The following is an 18,565-nucleotide window of genomic DNA, read 5'->3' on the forward strand; positions in this document are numbered from 1 at the left end:
TTTATTCTGTACGTTCTGACATCTTTAGACTTCTTATAAACGCATAAACATCGGCAGTTTACGTATTACTTTCGACTTACGCAAGAATTTTCAAACGCGTTCGTGATCACCCTGTAAAAATGAATGCGTGTACGCTGGCACAGAGCTCTCGTGCACGATCCGAAGTGGGTCACTTTTACCCCCTGTAGCAAGCTGGATCGCGCGATCGCGATCGAAGATCGAGCTGCATGATGCGAACGATCGCGATATTGCGTGGCATTGATCGCGTACCGCCTCGACGCGAGCGTTGCCACGTGCGAATACAGGTCGCTTCAGAAATATATTTTTACAACTCCGCCCATCCATACACAATCATCAATTATCTTTTATTAAGATGTTTGTCTTTCTCAATATAATATCTCATGAGATATACACGTCATAAGACATTTCAGTTTTGAATAAAATATCATTGAAATTGAAGGATATAATTCTTGAATCGATCTATAAGTATTCATCGTCCTATGTTCGAACATAGTTCGATTAGTTGGATGTATCGGGGTTGAGATTTATAGCGATGTACCCAAGATAACACCAATTATTACCATCGTGCTACTTCATAAATTTACGATCTCTCGAGCGATGCATTTGTCGCGATCGATCGAAGATCCAACCACGATATTCCGTAGTGTATCGCTTGCGTTGTCGTAGAGGTTTCTTACCGATCGAGATATCCGCTTGAATAACGCGAAGCTCAGGAAATAAAGGAATATCTTCTCCTAATCGTGCTAAGCGTCGCACTCATGAACAGGGTTGTATATCTTATTCCACGAGGGAAGTATCCGTTTAAAAAATCACGATCGTTGTAGAATATTTCATTTATTTTGTTTACACGTAATATGCAACTCTCCTGCGAGTAATAGCGGCTAGAAACGACCAGGAAGCAATCGTAGAATTTCTCCAGCGTTACCATCTTCGTGGACTAATACCTAGGGCAATTTCTATTCGAGAAACCCGTAGAAACTCGTCGTCGCATCTTGTAATCGTTTACCGAGTTAATCTGAGAGAAAGAATCCTGGGAGAGAGATTAATTCGAAAGAACAGAGAAAGACTCGTGTCGGACGAATCAGCTCGAGTGTGGACGATACGCGAGAAAACGTAGACGCTATACATCTCTGTGGCGCAATAGCCGGCCAACCGGCCCTGTCGCCATTAAAATGCATCGTCCGTCGTGGAAACACCCTTTCTAACAGTCATACACCGCCCGCCATAAATTTTACCGGTACCAGCAGCAGCAGCTTGCTCTAAATGGTAACGCGAGATTTCTACCGGGACAAAACGGTCGCCACTTAGAATCTAACCTTGCCAATCATCGATTCAAATCCGAATATCTCCTCGTGGCTCTGGCATGGCTCCTGTTTTTTCTCGGTATTTCTCACTTGGAAAACCACCTACGAGACGATGTCCACGCCTTTAAGATCGTTCCGATCGATTCCTCAAACATCGGTTTTATCTGTTTCTCCGTGTCTGTGTTTTCTTCGTCTCTTCCTTCTCTGGCTTTGTTGGAGTTTTTCAGCTTCTCTCCAGGCAACGCCGACGCCCATGGCGTTCACCCGACGACCTTCTTAAGAGAGATCCGTCGACTTTTCCATCGTCCTCGATCTCCCAGTCTCTAAACCTAGGAACCAAGAAGATGGAAGATCGCCACGAAAGTACGATAACAGATGACACGTTTAGAGCAAAGAATGACACCCGAAAGTAGAAATACGTGCAAATACTTTTCGTGCGTATTCCTATACGCTACATTATATAGACTTTTAGGAAAGACCGGTTAAGAATACTTTATATAGGCTGAAGAAAGACGTACGGTACAAAGGAAACGATAAAATTTCAGCCTTCTTCAGTCTCAGCCAAGAAGGATAATACCTTGCCAATAATATTTACTCTTATCCTCTAACGTTTGCTTTCGAAGAACAAAACAGGAAATAAACTACAGAAAATACCGAAAGGATCGTCGCTCGTTTTCCATTTCGTTTAAAGCAAAGATTCAGTGAGACAACGAGCGCCTCTTCTTTATTTCCATGCATCCTCCGTCTGTACGTTAAATTCCGATTACCAGCCATTTGTATGCGAGCTTCACAAGTATTCTCCCATAGAAGAACGATTTCTCTCAGCTAATCGGCGGTAATTATCTTGAAGCAGCGTAAGAAGCGGTAGTAGGCGTGCGTGCTAAAACGCTGCTGGCTATTAGAAGCGAGCTTAGGGACGAGTTCGAATGAGCGATTCGCGATAAATGTCCACTCTCGAAGCTCGAGTCGAGGTCATAGGTGATGATCGAGGCGTTATCTCCGAGGCTCTCGAGCCTGAAAACGGGAGTGGCGTTACTCGGAACTCGTACACGATTTTCTTTTTCCCTTATAGGCTCTCGGAGCCGGATCAAGGCAATCCATAAAAAGAGGCGCGCGATTCCTCGCGCGTTTTCACCCGACGCTCGGACTTCCGGTTGTAAAGGTTTCACATCGGTGTCGTTGAAATTCTCATAGAGCTCGGCCCATTTTCTTCGGACGAATTCGCCTCTGTTCCTCAAAACCAAATACACAGTCCGGTTGCTAGTTCTTCTCCTCTTTTTTTCTCTCCTATTTCTTTTTCTTTCTCTTTTCTTCTTCCTCGTCTTTTTACTCACGGCGTGACGAATTAATACATTATTAATAAATAACGAGTATTATCGCGGTTTCTCATCGCGTCCCGGTATACCGTGCATGCGAAATATCATCGCATCAAGCAGAAAAATGGCTGACAGAGCAAACATGCGAGCTTTCACGTGGCTATGGAGCAAAAATCACTGGCTCGTGTCCGATCAGTAAACGCCGACAGGTATCCGTGGTAAAGGAGAAATCGCAAAGATCGTCGTATACGCCTGCCTCCTACAATTAAAGTAAAACATATTCAATTTGCATAATGATCGCGCGCCGGCGAGCTAATCCCTCGGACCAGGTAAAACGATCAACGCAGACGCCGTCGCATGAATGACGCCGGATTATGTCATTAAAAAACGTAAACGATACGTGAACGATCGTTGACGATGAAGGAACATCACGCAAAGATGCCGGTAATTAGACGATGTTCCTGATACGTTAATTATTCCGCAGCATCCTCAAATTTTCACTCTGATTACATGACGGTGAGAATTTTCTGCGATCTTCCGTGTTTACTGTCAGTTTATTACATTTATTATATTTATTGTCATTCTTCTTACGAGATTGCGATTTTCCAGATATTAGAGACGCGTGGAAGGATTGGATTAGTGATTTAGATTAGAACACAAAAGAGAAGCGCTCCTCCTATCGCGAATTTTAAGCGTTTAATCACTGGCATTTCTAACGTTAATCGTAATTCTACTTTGACGTTGAAATTGTATCGTATCGCTTATACATCCTCCCTACAATCGCATAACACAAATTCCTACGATAATATTCAAATAACAAGCTCCTCGGGAATCTCTTGATTATCTCGCTTGAGACAGTCTCGTTTGAGAAGCTTCTTCGTTTTCGTTGAAATTCCGGATCAGTTGGCACGGCTCGCTGTAATTAGCATATGAAATAAGAAATGGTCGAAACTGATGTAATCGCGGTGGACGGTGTCGCGCCGGAAACGGCGATACTTTCACTGAGGCCAAGAACACCTGAGCCACGCAGGTATATACGCGCGAACGCGCTTGTTCGAGGCGAGCACGCGTGGGCGGAAGTTACACATTAAAGTTACGTCGAAGCGGGACGGACAGGTGCACCGGTACACGCATTCTCTTTGCATTGTTCGTCGCGACCCGATGCATCTCTCGAACGGCATCTTCGCGAAGCTGAAACGGGTATACCCACGCTTTATGCAAATCGAAGGACCATGTACCCGATCCTTGCCCCTGGATCGGTCTAACCGTGTGTACACTGTTACCGCTGGACACGACGTGTCCTCAGTGAGGATGTAAAACCAGCTGGAACATCGCGGATAGAGGAATATGCCAGGGGATGTTACTTCGAAATTGTTTCGTGGAAATATTCTCGATTTTAATCGAGAATTTAGAGACGTCGTTTATATCGTCATTTACTACACGTGTTGATTAATTCGATATCTTTTTAATTCTGGAACTATCTTCACATCGATCAAAAATTTAGGTTGATCGTTCATTTATTTATTAACTGTGTTAATTAATTCGGCGGATTTTTTGATATTAGAAATGTCTTGACTTTAATTGAAAATTTACATTCATCACGTGTACTACAATCATTTATTATATGTGTTAATTAATTCGCTGGCTTTTTAATAATGGAATTACCGAGCTTTAATGCGCGCCTTGATATAACATATGTTGTCTGCGTATGATTTATAATTAGAATGGTATGATATGAAGACAAATAAGTAGCTATACCTATCTATATAAATTGTCTAAAATATTTGTGAATGTAGCTTTCTTGAATTTAATTTGGCTGAAACTTTCGTAATAATAAAAATCAGATACACATTCCTACAATTATACGTAAAATACCGATTAAATGATCGTGAACGAATCAAATAATTTATTCTCGATATATTGGTTTAAAAATATTCTTCTGCATAGCGGCTCAAGTATATATTAAATTTCGCATCCTTCGTAGCCTTCGCTGACGATTCGTTAATTCGCCGAATGGTCGACGAGTTTCAGGAAGGAATCGGCGAACGAGCATGAAATAACCGAGGTCGTGATCGTTCCCGTCCCTTGCGTTTACCAGTCGAGTCGGATTAAAATTATTAATCTCTAGCACGGCACCTAATTGTTTGGCCGACGAATTTATCATGGCACGGCGGGTAGGCAAGGCAGATTTAATTGCACCTACCTCGCAAGGACTAATTAAAGAAAGGCAAGGAGAATGCCCCTTCTCTCTATCTTTCTCTGTAGTATAACGTATACGTCTACGTGTACGATAGCATCGTCTAAACGGAACTAACGAGCGAGTTGCTCTTAATACGCGCGCGAGCGAACACACTCCCTGCCATTTGGACGCCAAAGAGCGGGATAATATCCCTCGAGAGAGATCCACATAGAGACCAGCATTGTCGAGAGTACACGTACAGATCCGTGAGTTGTCCATTCAACGCCGATAATCGCTGTTATGCTTCCAACTTTCTCCAAATTAGCGATGGAACGCCACACACCGTCTGGCTCCTCGCATTAGATAGGGTTGCTCCATCGTTTTCCTTTTACTTTCGTGCCTATTGTTGGATGGGAGGATCCATCTTGAAGGGAAATCGTAGCTCGCGTGTCTACGAGCTTGTCAGGGGAAATTGCCTCGGAAAATTGTGCGTTTTCAAGACGCACGCATGGAAGGTTCGCGTTAGTTTCGGAAGTGGAAGTTCAGAAACGTAAGAGTTTCTCAAACTCTTTGACTTTTTGTGTGTATTTTGGATGAATTTCGAGATATTAAGAGTCTTTAATACATACGTAAAAGAGATGAAAATAAGTCAAACGGAGAATAGATAAAATAGGTAGGACAGTACGTTTGTATTCGTTTACGTTTCTCTAAACTACATAAATACACGTAACCTTATCACATCCATTTTCATTAACACCATTGTGCTGTTATTGTCGATCTATCTCACGATTACCAGATCACGCTCACTTTTACACGCCATTCCCCCAAAAGCCACGACTAAACCAGCAAAATAACGCTCGCGCACAAAGAAGATAAATGTGGGAAAATAAATCTTCGAAGCATAAGAACGTGCCAAACACAGTTCGCGTCTCGCCAACGCGTAACCGCCCAGCCAGCTTCCGCTTAATGGTAGCAATACCGTGTTATTACGCGTAATTTCGTGGCGAGAGGCCATCAAATGTCGAAGTCGGTCATGAACACGGTCCTACGCCACTTCGAATCATTTCACCGCGGAGGACCCTCGACAACTTTTGCCCAGAACTCTCGCCATCCGCATGTGGAACGATTTTCGGCCGTAAACCATCAGTTTTAAGCGATCGTATAATGGTCGAAGAAGAGACGGGGTCCCGACTCGAATTCGGGACGAAGCTGTATATTCGTTTCTCGTGTAATGTAATTTCATCGCAGAGAGAGGCCAGTCTCTCCCGAAAGTCGTCTCAGACGATAATCGTATCGAGGGAAAGGGTCGTCATGGCGTTCAGCTACCACGCTCGTAATTAAAAGCTCGCCGGAGAAACGACTTCCGTGAAATCTCGTCGAGAGAACTCTCTGCCTCGACGCTGATTATTTAGACTCGGGTCGTTACCTCGATATCGCGACATTTCCTCTCCAATTCAGAGGGTTAAACAGCCACGTTTTCGACATTCTCCGTACTTTGCTCTAAATGCGACACTTTAGCTTCTGTATGGAACATGGACGATTCGTTAGCTGCGATTTTCAGTCAATTTCCTCTGGTTTAGCTTCGTTTCGCCATGGAACAGGCGAAAGGCGAAGCTGCTACGTGACATTGGCGTTCGTTGAACTGCAAGTTTCTCGAGAATTTGTAGGAATTTTGTCGTTCTCTTCTCGATTACCGATAGTCTTATATCGTAAGGCATGGCTTGGAGAAGTATGAGTCTGAAAATCATTTTTGGAACTACATTAGGTACGAATTGTAGAGTTCATCGAACATTGCAAAACATTAATAGGATTTTTCCGAATGAGTTTCTTAGATATCTGTGTTTAGTTTCGGCGATTTCTTTATAGCTATCGACGCTTAAAATTCGAAATTTGTATCTACTAAAAAGATCGAAATGAAAAATTGTTTCGCAAGTGTCGATACTTGCATCAAATACGTCACTAAAAACTTGGTGAACTAAGTAAAAAATAAACATAAAATTGTAGCTATCAAGTATGATAATATTCAGTTTTTTAAATACGATTCTAAGCTAACAAGGATCTGATCTAGGATCACAAAGAGTGATCATACATAGAGAAAAGGGGAAGCAGAATACCGTGAAAACGCTGGTGAAAAGCAATTAACGAACTGTTCTATGCAGAGGCTAGGCCGCCTCTTAAAACGTGAGTTATTAACTCGATGGCAAAGGACGAGAAGGGGATCCGGTAATTGCCCGCTCGGCTAAGAGTTTATCTACCTCGTGGTTCGTGCACGTCGTCGTGGACTTTCGTTGGGGGATTAGTAAGAGTAAAACGTAACGCTCGGAGACATCGATTAACGGTAACGGTAAGCGACTTACTCGTCCGGTATTCCTGCGGTGCACGCGCGTGCACGCTTTCGAAGGCTGTTCGCCTCGGGTATCGATTTTCAGCGACGCGCCCCGTCGAATGCGCGCGATTAATTATCGAAACGCGCAGCTATTCACCACTCGATTAATTAAAATCGAACCGAGTCGGTGAATCGACGAACTCTGATATGAATTTTAGCGACTGAATTTGTCGCTAAATTGTCGGATGAAAGCTACATCGATCAACCTCAGAAATTGAAAATTGGAGAAGAGCGATGAAGTTATAAATTTTATTATTATTGGTAATTTCATTTTATGATACCTACCTCCTTATGATAAATGAAAATCAAATATTTGCTCTTTGAAAATATCGAATGAAATATCGGTTGTGTACGTAAATAATGAAATAGAGAAGTTTATAGAAAACGACGATTGTAGCGTACTTTTACGTGGGTGAAAAGGAAGTCGAAGCGATGTTAATCGAGATCGATGATCGGAATGAGCAAACAAACATGAAAGTAAGAGTGGGAAAAGAATGAAATTCATCAGCAGAGAAATCACGCGGGATTAGCCTCGAGTGTAATGATTCAATAAGAAAGTTTTGCTTAATCTCGTGTAAAGAAAGAGAGTATCATAAATCGACGTTTTGTAAAGTGAGGCATGCAACTTCTACGAATCTTTGAATACCTTTTTATCTCTTTTAACTTGTATACTCTATCTAATAATTTCTGTATATACTAATCGCATACTGTACATTTCTAATCGCAACTCTGAATCTAATGAATTTTGCTGTATTCGATTAATAAAAATTTTCAAATGAATACCGATAGAACGTTTACGTCAAATCTCGTGGACGGTATTTCAATTTTAATATCATCGACGGTAATTCCAAACAGCAAACGATCGTTACAGAGGGTTTCGAGCACGGTTTAAACGAAGATTGCCACACGATATATCATAGAAACGGTGATAAAGGCAGGTAACATAGTCTACAAAACGTGTATCACTTGTTCCGCAATTAAAGCTGCTACCTATTGGCGCGATAGTTGTACTGATAGCGCGTCGATAAGCATCGATACAAATTAAACGTTTACTCTGTAACGATGTTCCAATGCAACGTCGACTACCGATCGCGCAGGTTTTCCCACGAAACTTATCATCACCCGCGAATTTTCCCTCTTATCTTGTCTTACGTTCAATCTCGTTGATCGAGGAATTTATTGTACATAAACTTTGTGAAATTCCCGAGGAAATCCAGCCGAACTGCCCTACTTTTCGTTTTCCTTGAAATCTTCGTTAATTAATTCACGCTGATCAGAACTTGCGAGGTTTTGCGTTCCAGGATAAGGAAGCATAATTTCTAAATTATAACGTTAATATTTTCTAAATATCTGAGTATGGAATTAATATATGCTCTCTAAAATTCAATGAATTTAAAAGAAAGCTAGGTTAGCATTCCGTTATTTCATATCTAAATTATGATATCAACGGCATATATCTGAAAAAATTGAGTGAAAAATTAATACAGAATAATATCATCATCGATATCGAACAACATTAATTCTGAATTAATAACAAAATGAACAGAAGATTCGATGCAACTACAATTAAGAAAGTGATTCGAAATTTCTGATCGATAGCGTATATCGTTTAAAGCGAAGTTTCTAAATAAAAACACGTCGGTGTATAAAGGGAAAAAGAAAGCCGGTTTATTCGGTTCAGCAATCTCGCGATCGTTCACGAAGCTCGCCGCGTTCCGTCAAATCGAGTCCGACAGATTTACCGAGGAATCATGCAAATCATGCGTCTGCTCGCCACTATCATCATTTCAGGTATTTCCACGGTGCACGAGCAGCCAGCCTGGCTGACTGGCTGCCACGAAAAAGTTAATCGAAAACTAATTTTCGACGCGTTCTCTTTACCTCGCCACTTTCACTCGATTAGACGGCGTGGCCCTTTAAAAACGTCCATTCCGGAGATACTGTGCAAAAGGATGGGACACCAGGCGTCTGTGTATACACTTAGCAGGAAAAACAAGCCCCCCCAGATACTGGTCTACCCTTTACAGCCTGCTTGAGAATAAGATTTAATTCACGATAGGGCCAGCCTTTCGCTACCAGCACCGTAATCACTCGGACACGTTGATGTATCGCGCGTCCCAGGGCCCCAACTCGCGTACGTTGCTTTAATTACGGGCCTGCGAACCCAGACTCCCTATACCAACTCATTCAAATTTGGCCCGGATACCCTCTGTCCGCGTTTCGGCCTGGGTACCCGCTGTCGGAAAGTAAAATTGGAATTTCGTGCTGGTCGTGCCACCGGTTGACGCGATGCTCCCGTTTTTCTCCTGCACATCGGGGACAGACAGGAGAGGAGGTTTTCTTCTTTTATTCGTGCGTCAGCTTTTGGTTATGAATCGTGAGGAGATTGCAATATGTACGGGTTCCTTGAGTTCTTGGAATTTTGAAGAAGTTATATCGCGCGTTATTCTGTACGTTTCTGCGCCTTTGAATTTTCTACCAATTCTTCCGCAGACTAAGCATTTATAATTCTGATATAGTTTGCAGTTTTAAGGTATAGATATCATAGTTTTATATTTTACAATATTATTACAGCTTTAATTTTAATTCGGGGGCATACCATATCAAAGTTTAATAGTATTCGTAGTTATGGCAAATAAAAATTTGCACTTGTTAACAAATCTAATAAATCTAAAATTTCACAATTATCGGTTCTATACTTTTATCTTTTTTTTAAAGCATCCGCAAGTTGGAAATACATGTTATAATGGGATGGATAACAGAAGCACAAAGTCTCGCACATAGTTTGAATAAATCTGACAAGTGCAACAGTACGGAGTCGACATTAACATTCGCGTGAAAGTATACGAAGCAAGAGGAGAATGCAGTCCGTGGTATTGTCAGTCGGCCGAGATCGATCCGTTCGCCGCGATATAATTGAATATATCGATGGCGGGACGCGGCCAAGTAACCTCGAAATTCGATGCTGTATCGGCTGGTCGATTCGAATATTCGCATCGGATGTCCGACGGGTAACAGATACGCGCTTTCAGACGCAGAATGTAAGCCGGCCGGCTAACCTAGAATATCTCCTTGTTATGGCTTGACTAAGAGATTCTAGCAATTAGTCGTGAATCTTAACGATGCTCTCGGTGCATCAACCACGCCTAAGTCTCGCATAGAGATTCTACTGCTGATCTTGTCGGTGCTATCGCCCTCGATAGAGATCCATTTTAATTTATCCGGCATCGCGTAGCTAAGTTAGCCTGCTAAGCTGCTAGATCGTAATCGAGCGATCGTTGTCTTCGGATCTACAAGATTCGATAGTTAGCCTGGAATACGAAGAAAGAAGAAAAAAGGAAAGCTCTAACGACTGATTCGAGGAGAAACTCTATCGGCTCGAAGCTTATTATCGATCACGTTTCCACTCGAACTATACGAGACTTGTAGCAACACGCTGATTAATAATTAATATTATATGTATCGTTACGGAGATTTTAAAGCAGATTGGAAGAAGAGTACTATGTTACTCGCGATCTCCTCTTGTCAAGAATACTTCCAAATTTTCACTATCGTCTTTTTCAAATACAATTCTACATATAGTTTCTTCAAAACGATATATATTCAGTTAATTTTCATGATTGTTATTACGTTGATTATTACGAAGTCAAAGTGAAATTATCTGGTTCTAAAAACATGAACGTTAATCAGATATCGTGATACTGAAATTGAGAAATCTTCGGGAAATGTACTCGATGAGTTTCGCTTCTAATTGGCACAATTGACGACGAGACAAAGAATAACAGACATTGATTCGATTCAAATCTGACAGAAAATTCATTTCATATGCCGCGGATGCAATATGTAGAGCGTTGATAGAGAAACAGAAGGTGGAACCGAATATCGTGGATCGACCAAGGCCTCGAAAAGAGATCGAGGCAAGATAGGTGGCTGGATGAGGAGGATACGATGGACGGAAGCTCCAGACGAGTTAGCGGGGACGCGAGAAGGCGGAAAGATGGACGGTGCCGTGTCATTAGAGAGTGCTGGGTACGTGCCGGTCGATAGAGGAGGGATAACATTCCTGCTTCTGTCGATAGATCGATCATCGTATCGTTCTGCCCTCCTATCCTTCTACTCTCTTTCTCTGCCTTCCGCCACTTTTTCCATTCTGCCAGCTCATCTCTCGCGTGTTTCGTGGTATTTCTCTGGAGTAACGGCCGCCCGTTGCAGCCTCTCGTCACTCAGCTCCGTTCAATTGGCTACAGCTCGATTCTCCTCAAGTTTTTCACCATTTCTCAGCGGCAGATCGATTGTTCTATCCGGCGGTGATCGATTGGAAACCGAAGAAGAACGGATCGCGAACCACGAGTGTGAGAGATGGACCAACTTGGAGGAAATGACAGTTTTTGTTAAGGTCGAGTCTCCTGGGCATCTTCTGCAGTTTCTTAGGAAAGAAGTAACGTTATGGCACTTTTCAATCCGCGAACATTACCGTGCAGATACCAATAAATTCCTCGAGAAACTATATTTTTTGCTGGAATCAGCTTCTAGTATTTAAGCAATCGATCGTAAATATTGTGAACTTTTAGATTCATTACGATCAATGCATATAGATCAGCTCATCTATAACTTTCTAGTTAAATCACATCTAGTCGAAACTAACTGTCCGGATAGTTTATATTTTTAACAGTGTCATTTTTGTATATTTTGTATACTTTAAACGGTGCCATATATATTTGCTGTTTATTCTAGTTTTAATTAAACCAAAATCACGTTTGCCAAATACCAGCGTGTAACTAAAGTTCGGTCAGCCATGCGCACGTGGTGGAAATTAAACGCCTATGTCCATAATGAAACGTGTTCACGTGGCACGGACGATCGAGCAACAAACGGATTCTCTCGGTCGCTTTTCCCGTCGGTTTTCGTCCCGTTCCTTCAGATTGCTCCATTTTGATCGCGGCGTTTCGCCGTCACGCGTCGGTGCGCTTCGAATTAATTAATATAGGCTGGTATCATTGGAGCGGTAAGAAGCGAAATAGCTCTCTTTTTTCAGCAAAAAGGAAACAGCTCGACCATCAGGTTCAGAGCCGGTACTCTCATTATACGAGTCGTCTTATCGAACGATAACTTTCTCGATACCCGCCTCTGCCTTCTACTCCTCTTCCTCTTTCTTTCTTTACTTCTTTTCCATCTTTTCCTTCTTCCAGCTCTCGCGTCGTTTTTCTTCCGCTTTACCTCCTACCTCTTCCATTGTCGAACAAATAACAATGCACGATAGACTGGAAAGAAATATAACATGAATAATAAATATAGTAAATATGGTATTCGTAGATATAGTATGAATCATCGACTTCTATGTACGCGTTATCTGAATATTCCAATTAAAAATCCTTAAGCGCTTAGAAAGTTAAAATAGACAAAAATTAAGCGGTAAAATATGACTAAAATGATGGGTCGAATTTTTCTCGGTCAGACAGCTGTTTTAATACACTGCGAGACACGAAGGACAGAATGAAGCTCACGTGCAAACTAGCCTTTACTTGAATGGGCCACAGCACTTCCTCCACGCCACGGGAGAGTTACCGCTAATCTGCACTCGCGCTCAGCTGGTGTTACCACCGCGTTTACATGAACCGCGTTACCACCGCCCGTGAACATGAATTAATTTCACCGTGTCGCCATTTTTGTAACAATTCATTTAGAGTAGGTGCCTGCTTCTGTTAGATAACAGAGCACTCGCGGAATGTTACACGTTTCGTGTAACGCAGGAGGAAAAAATTGCTCCAGTACGCGTGGGACATAGTGTATAAATTTACAGAGTACAGCGAGAAATTATGTGCACACTTGTGCATGAATTTTAGTGCAATTAAATTTTTACTCTTTACTCTTATTCTGTAGAGTATAGAAACGAAGAGTATGCTAAATTTCTACGTATACTATGAATTTTGTTTTTATTGCATATTTTTAGGTTGTTCTATTATTTGTTTAGATAACAGCGTAGTAGTGAGTATGTAGTAAAGGAGTAAGTGTTTTTTTTTCTTTTTATGAAACAGGTATAAAAAAGAACTGTATTTGTCTAGAGAGCTTTCAAATTTGTATAACAAATACGTATAATGGATGTGTCTTAAGCCAAAGTGGCACAGGAATGGTCTTGACAGCAGAGTTATTGTTAGGAATTTGCTTGAAACAAACAATGAAAGTTAAGTTCTTGTTCCTGCTGAAATTATACATTTTATATACCATCCTTTGTACCATTCTCCCTTTAAACCTCTCAATTCCGAAATACCTATTCAAACAGCCCTTACAGAAAACAAAACAAAGTTCCAATTAACTGAAATTACATTTCAAACTGTGTGTTACCGCTTGCTCGCCCTTTTATCCCAGGCTTTTCAAAAGCTTTCGTATATATACATATGTATAGAATCTAAAACGATACACTTGGGTGCACGTATCCAGATTCCAGCTTGCATCGAGCTGCGCGCAAAAAATTTCGCATCGTACGGTTCGCAAAACGTGTTGAGCAGGTGGGGAAGGGCCGGTGGCCGCGACGCCGCGGCCGATGCGCGAGTTGCCTCGCAATTAGTGGAAATAATTTCGTCGTTAATTGCGTCACGGGCTGGCGGCTGCATGTTTTCTCCGTTGCGCCGTTTCGTTTCTTCTCGCCTACCGCGTTCCGTGTCCCCTCGAGCCCAGCAATCCGCTTTCTTGCTTTCTGAACGCGTTTCGAGCCACCATATCCTATCGTTTCGCGAAGCGTACCGCTGCGAGCTGGCCTCGTTATCATCGTTCGATCCTCGAGGAAGCGAGGACTGACACGCGCTGGACGTGATTTTGATAGATGACCGCGCGAATAATTCACGCGCGCGAAATGCAAATGCGATCCTTCGCTCCCCTCGAGAGATGAGCATCGAGCACAATGAGAAGCGTTCGGCCTAGTTCCGAGAGTAGAGTACGTTTACTAGGTAGATAGACGAGAGGCAAGTTTCGTGTATACACGATCCATTCTTCGAGACACGGGTGGAATTCGTGTACGAATCAAGCGACCGTTTCGATACGTCACGCTGTCGGATCCTAGGACCAGCATAACGCAACGACGAGTTTATCTGCTGGAACATCTGTTAAATTTCTACCGTTGCTTTTTGTCAAGCCGCAACGTCGCCGGTTTGTATATCGCTGGTGGCTAAATATGTGGACTACTTGTTGGAACCTCCTTTCGTCGAACTATTAATGAGAAAGAAAAACGAACGAGAGCCTGTATACAAATCGTCAGATCTGTCACGTTCTTGAAACCATATATCATATCATTACTACAAAAGCGATTATATTCGATAAATTGTAGTTTACTTTTTTATTGTCATTTTTTATTATGCGAGAATTCCCTAGCACTTCTATTGCTGTCAGTTTTATTCTTATCAGTCGATTCTATTTATTCTTATCAGCTTGTATCAGCCCCGTTCGTTCTAATTTTAGTTATCTTTGTTTTAAAAAAGGTATGATTCGTCGTATCCATCGATAAACACTATTTAACGAAAGAACAGCGAATTCACGTAACAACTCTGTCCAGACTAATTCTAGTTACCACTGACTATTCGTAATTCAAAAGTACCGTTCACGATCACGTAGAGAAAATTCACATGTCGACTCTGTTCATCATAATTTTAACTATCTTTGACTGTTGACGAGTGGAAAGTACCGTTCGGAAAACAATCGTATAGCCCAATTCACGAACACACGAAAGTGTATCGAGTCCAGCTGACTGGAGCGCCGAGTCGAACGGGAGCGCATGCCGGGTCGATTTTGACATATTTCCCCGGATGACCTTGAATAGCCGAAGACGCCGCGACGGCCTAAGAGGATCGGCGCTGGAAGAAGGACGAGTGACGGTGGCGATAGTAGTTAGCGGTAGAAAAGAAGAGGGTGAACGAAGAAGGGAGAAGGAGAAGGAGAAAAGAGGGCCGGTGGAACGAGAGAGAGGAACGAAGCAGCCAGGAGGAACGAGACGAGGAAGGCCGATGATGGCTACGATGGTGATGGTCAGTGGTTGTATACCGGTTAAGCCGTTCAGTGCCAGGCCGGCGTCCGTCACGGTTAAACCTCGACTACTCGGTCGTTCGATCTCTCGTAGACCAATCGAATCCTCCGGGATTCCTTCCTTCCATCTGAGGATCGTCGCCTGGACCAAATCGATGCACCAGGCCATCCAGTCGTCCTTTAAACTGGTGCACCAACTTGGCCAATTTCAATTTCTTTCGAGAATCTATTTAGTTTCCTATCGAATTATATAGTGATACCTAGAGAATTCGATTCGTGACCCGTAACTGGATCAGTTTAATTGGCAAAAAAGAGAGAGAACAGTAATAATCGTTGGAATTTTATATGGAAGATTCTTGACCCGGAGTTATACAATATTTGTGATGATATCGAACGACCGTTTTCGCGAAGGATTCCTTGAGGCAGCCGTCGGAACTCGATCTACTGCGATCTAACGAAGACAGAAACCGTTCTCGACCCCCCGGAAATTAAATACAACGGTTCATCGGCGTGGATCTCGAATTCTATCCGCCTGAGTCATAGGCCTCTCCTTAGAGAGGAAGCGATTCTCGCATCAATCAGCGGTTCCTCTGATCCGAAACACCTGGACCAAATCTTTCTACGTCACCAGTGATTCACCAGAAAGCAGATCCGAATGTGTATCAAATGTTCGACCTTCTAGGTCCGACATTGATCAGACAATTTCAACGATCCTTCAAAATGGGCATGTGATTAGGACATGTGAATGTGTGAAAGGACTAAAGAGAGACTCATCTAGAAACGAAGGAAGGAATTGGTGAAAAATTCGGGGCGGTAGAGGTGTTTCAGAATGGCGAGTGACATGGCGATCCGCGGGTCATCGGGCAGCGGGAATCGAAGCAACCAGCCATCGGGATACCAGGATTCGGAGCGAGCGCGGATGAAGTAATTACGAGGACTGACCAGTCACGGACCAGTCTGATCCCACGGGAGATCCAGGTACTTCTTCCGCGTGTCTCTCATTCTTCCGTGCTTCCTTTAGAAAATCGTGTTCGTTCCTCGCGCTGCTGATCGAAGCTCAATACTCTCTCCCTCTCTTTCTCTCTTTCTCGCGCGCGCGCGCGCCAACGTGCCGATCCATCGTTTCTCGCCTTGGTACAACTTCATCCGCAGCAAAGACGGAACTCAAGCTGCGAACCGGACGGAATTCGATGAATCGGTCGCGATTACCCTCGCCTTCGCCACTGTTCCCTCTTTTTTAAGTGTCGTTAACCTTCCCTTCTTCTGGTGCTATAATAGTCGAATGTGATCGATATACTATTCTATTTTCAACAGGGCTAATTTGTGGTTGATATATCTACTAGTGGAGATCTAGATAGATTTTAGGTGGAGTTTCACAGTTTTACGTATAGCTTTAGGTACAATATTTGATTGTTCGTTGGTGGTATAGTGATTCTTGTTTTCGATCGAAGCATGGCTAGAAAATGTATGATATATTTAACTGTAAAATCAACGGAAAGGTAGAGTTTATGTGGTTCGAACGACGAGACTCGTTAACTGAAGAAGACTGGTTAACTTGAGCTATCGATCTCTTCAACATAATGATTTCTTTCGCAAATTTCTCTTTCTGTTTCCTATATCCTCTGCCTTTCTCCTCTTTTCATTTGTCGCTTCGCTTCTGTTAAAAATACGACACGCGATGAGAATCACAATGGAAAAGTAGCTATACAAATACTAAACTATTTGTCAGGTTAATAAGACGGAGGAGCGACGATGTGTCTCGTAAAAGTAAAAGCTGAATAGAATGGGATACCGGAGGTATCGGCTAGACGTTTTGTCCTTTACGACGCAATCTTCTCGTTCGCTTATCTTGTAGCAGACAGGAGGGAAAAACGTGGAAGATTATCAAGGAAAAAAGAGAGAAAGCGAAAGAGAGGACTGATTTTATCCGTGAAAGCAATTGCACGCGGCATACGGACGCGATAAAGCCCGGGCAATTCTGCTACCAGTTACGAGACCTTGATGGCCGATGCTACTACGATTTCCACGTTACCCGTGGCCACTCGAATACCGTAACGACGCCGAACGTGACTTCGATCGAAAAGTCGTCGTGATACGTCCTGTATCGTCAGGCTGCTCGTTTCCAGTTATCTATTACCGTTGTCATACTTCCGTAATACTTCTTCATTGGCCGTTAATCGCGCGTCCTGCCCTTAGGCCTGGTCCATACTGATGTTCTTATATCCTCGTGCTTCTGAGATTCATTAATTGTTTACAAACAGGGAACGAGTGTAGGTATACTGATATTTGTACATTTACCATATCGTATGCGATATGCAAAATATTTTGAAGAACGGTCTTCCGAGTCTTGTGCTAGGTTCACAGTTACGTTTAAAAGAATTGTACTAGCAAGAGTACGATGGCCAGGTTTTTTAAATTCGTGTACGAATATAGGTAGAATATAGATATGTATATAGCACATGATAAATCGAAAAGCTTGGACTAGAAGAGCGGCAGAGATCAAAGGCAGCAACATGTTGCTACGAGCTGCAATCTTCTCTGTCCTCATAGAACTCCACTTTCATCTTCCGTGTTCCGATCGTACATTTATTTTACATGTTGCTCGGAAACACTCGTGACTCCATGTAGCATCTTATATAGATATATCAAAACTAAAGATAACATTCTGCGATAACGTCAAACTTTTGAAAGACTAGATTGAAATCGAAGATTAACGTCGAAGATTATCTCGATCGATAAAACGTGGAAATTGTATTAAACCTCGATTTCGATGTCAAAGAAAGCAGAAAGCGTAGAAAAGTAACGCCTTGGGTGAACTCGGAAGATGATTGACAGTGGCTGGCAAGCAAAAGAGGAAAGTTAAACGCGCTCGTTGTCGTTTGGTAAATTGTTCATCGACTTTCGAACTAATTACACAGGGACGAGAGTAAATTTATGTTCCCATCGGTGTGAAACTGGCATTAGATACGAAAGTCTAGCTCGGGGGAGTCGAAAGAAAAGTGGTAGACATGCACGTTTATAGATAATACTGGATGCACAGTAAATTTGCCTCTGTCTTGAAGCGAGCTATCAGTTTCAATTGGCGTGTCGTATCGTGACCCGGCGTTTCTCCTTGCTCGTTCCAGTAGCCGAGTATTGTCATTATCGACCCGTTCGATGTACCGTAGCGTTGTTACTACGAATAAAATAAATGCTATTAGTGTAATTGTGTATAATAAATTGCTGATTCGTTGCTGATCTATGCGTTTGGACGTCCAGTAGCGTGACACTCTACATTTCGCATTGAAGGCCTGCGTCGAGTTCTATTTATACGGAAAGATATTCTAAATTTATACTTTATACGCTG

General features: G+C 42.5%; 1 protein-coding gene across 9 annotated transcripts in view; it reads left to right on the plus strand.

Annotated features, from left to right (window-relative positions):
• The window catches only part of LOC126924385 (serine proteinase stubble-like), a 76,680-nt gene that overhangs the window by 33,481 nt on the left and 24,634 nt on the right, over window positions 1-18,565 (plus strand). Inside the window, exons 1-2 of one of the 9 annotated variants that reach the window (XM_050738808.1) lie at window positions 14,678-15,407; window positions 15,631-16,197. The exons of 7 other annotated variants lie outside the window; for them this stretch is intronic. The gene's annotated coding sequence lies outside the window, so the exon portion shown is untranslated. Of the gene's footprint in view, window positions 1-14,676; window positions 16,198-18,565 lie in introns of those variants that run through there. One more of the 9 variants, XM_050738810.1, reaches the window with a different exon arrangement.

Source organism: Bombus affinis, chromosome 14, assembly GCF_024516045.1.
Source record: "Bombus affinis isolate iyBomAffi1 chromosome 14, iyBomAffi1.2, whole genome shotgun sequence".
Classification (NCBI taxonomy): domain Eukaryota; kingdom Metazoa; phylum Arthropoda; class Insecta; order Hymenoptera; family Apidae; genus Bombus; species Bombus affinis.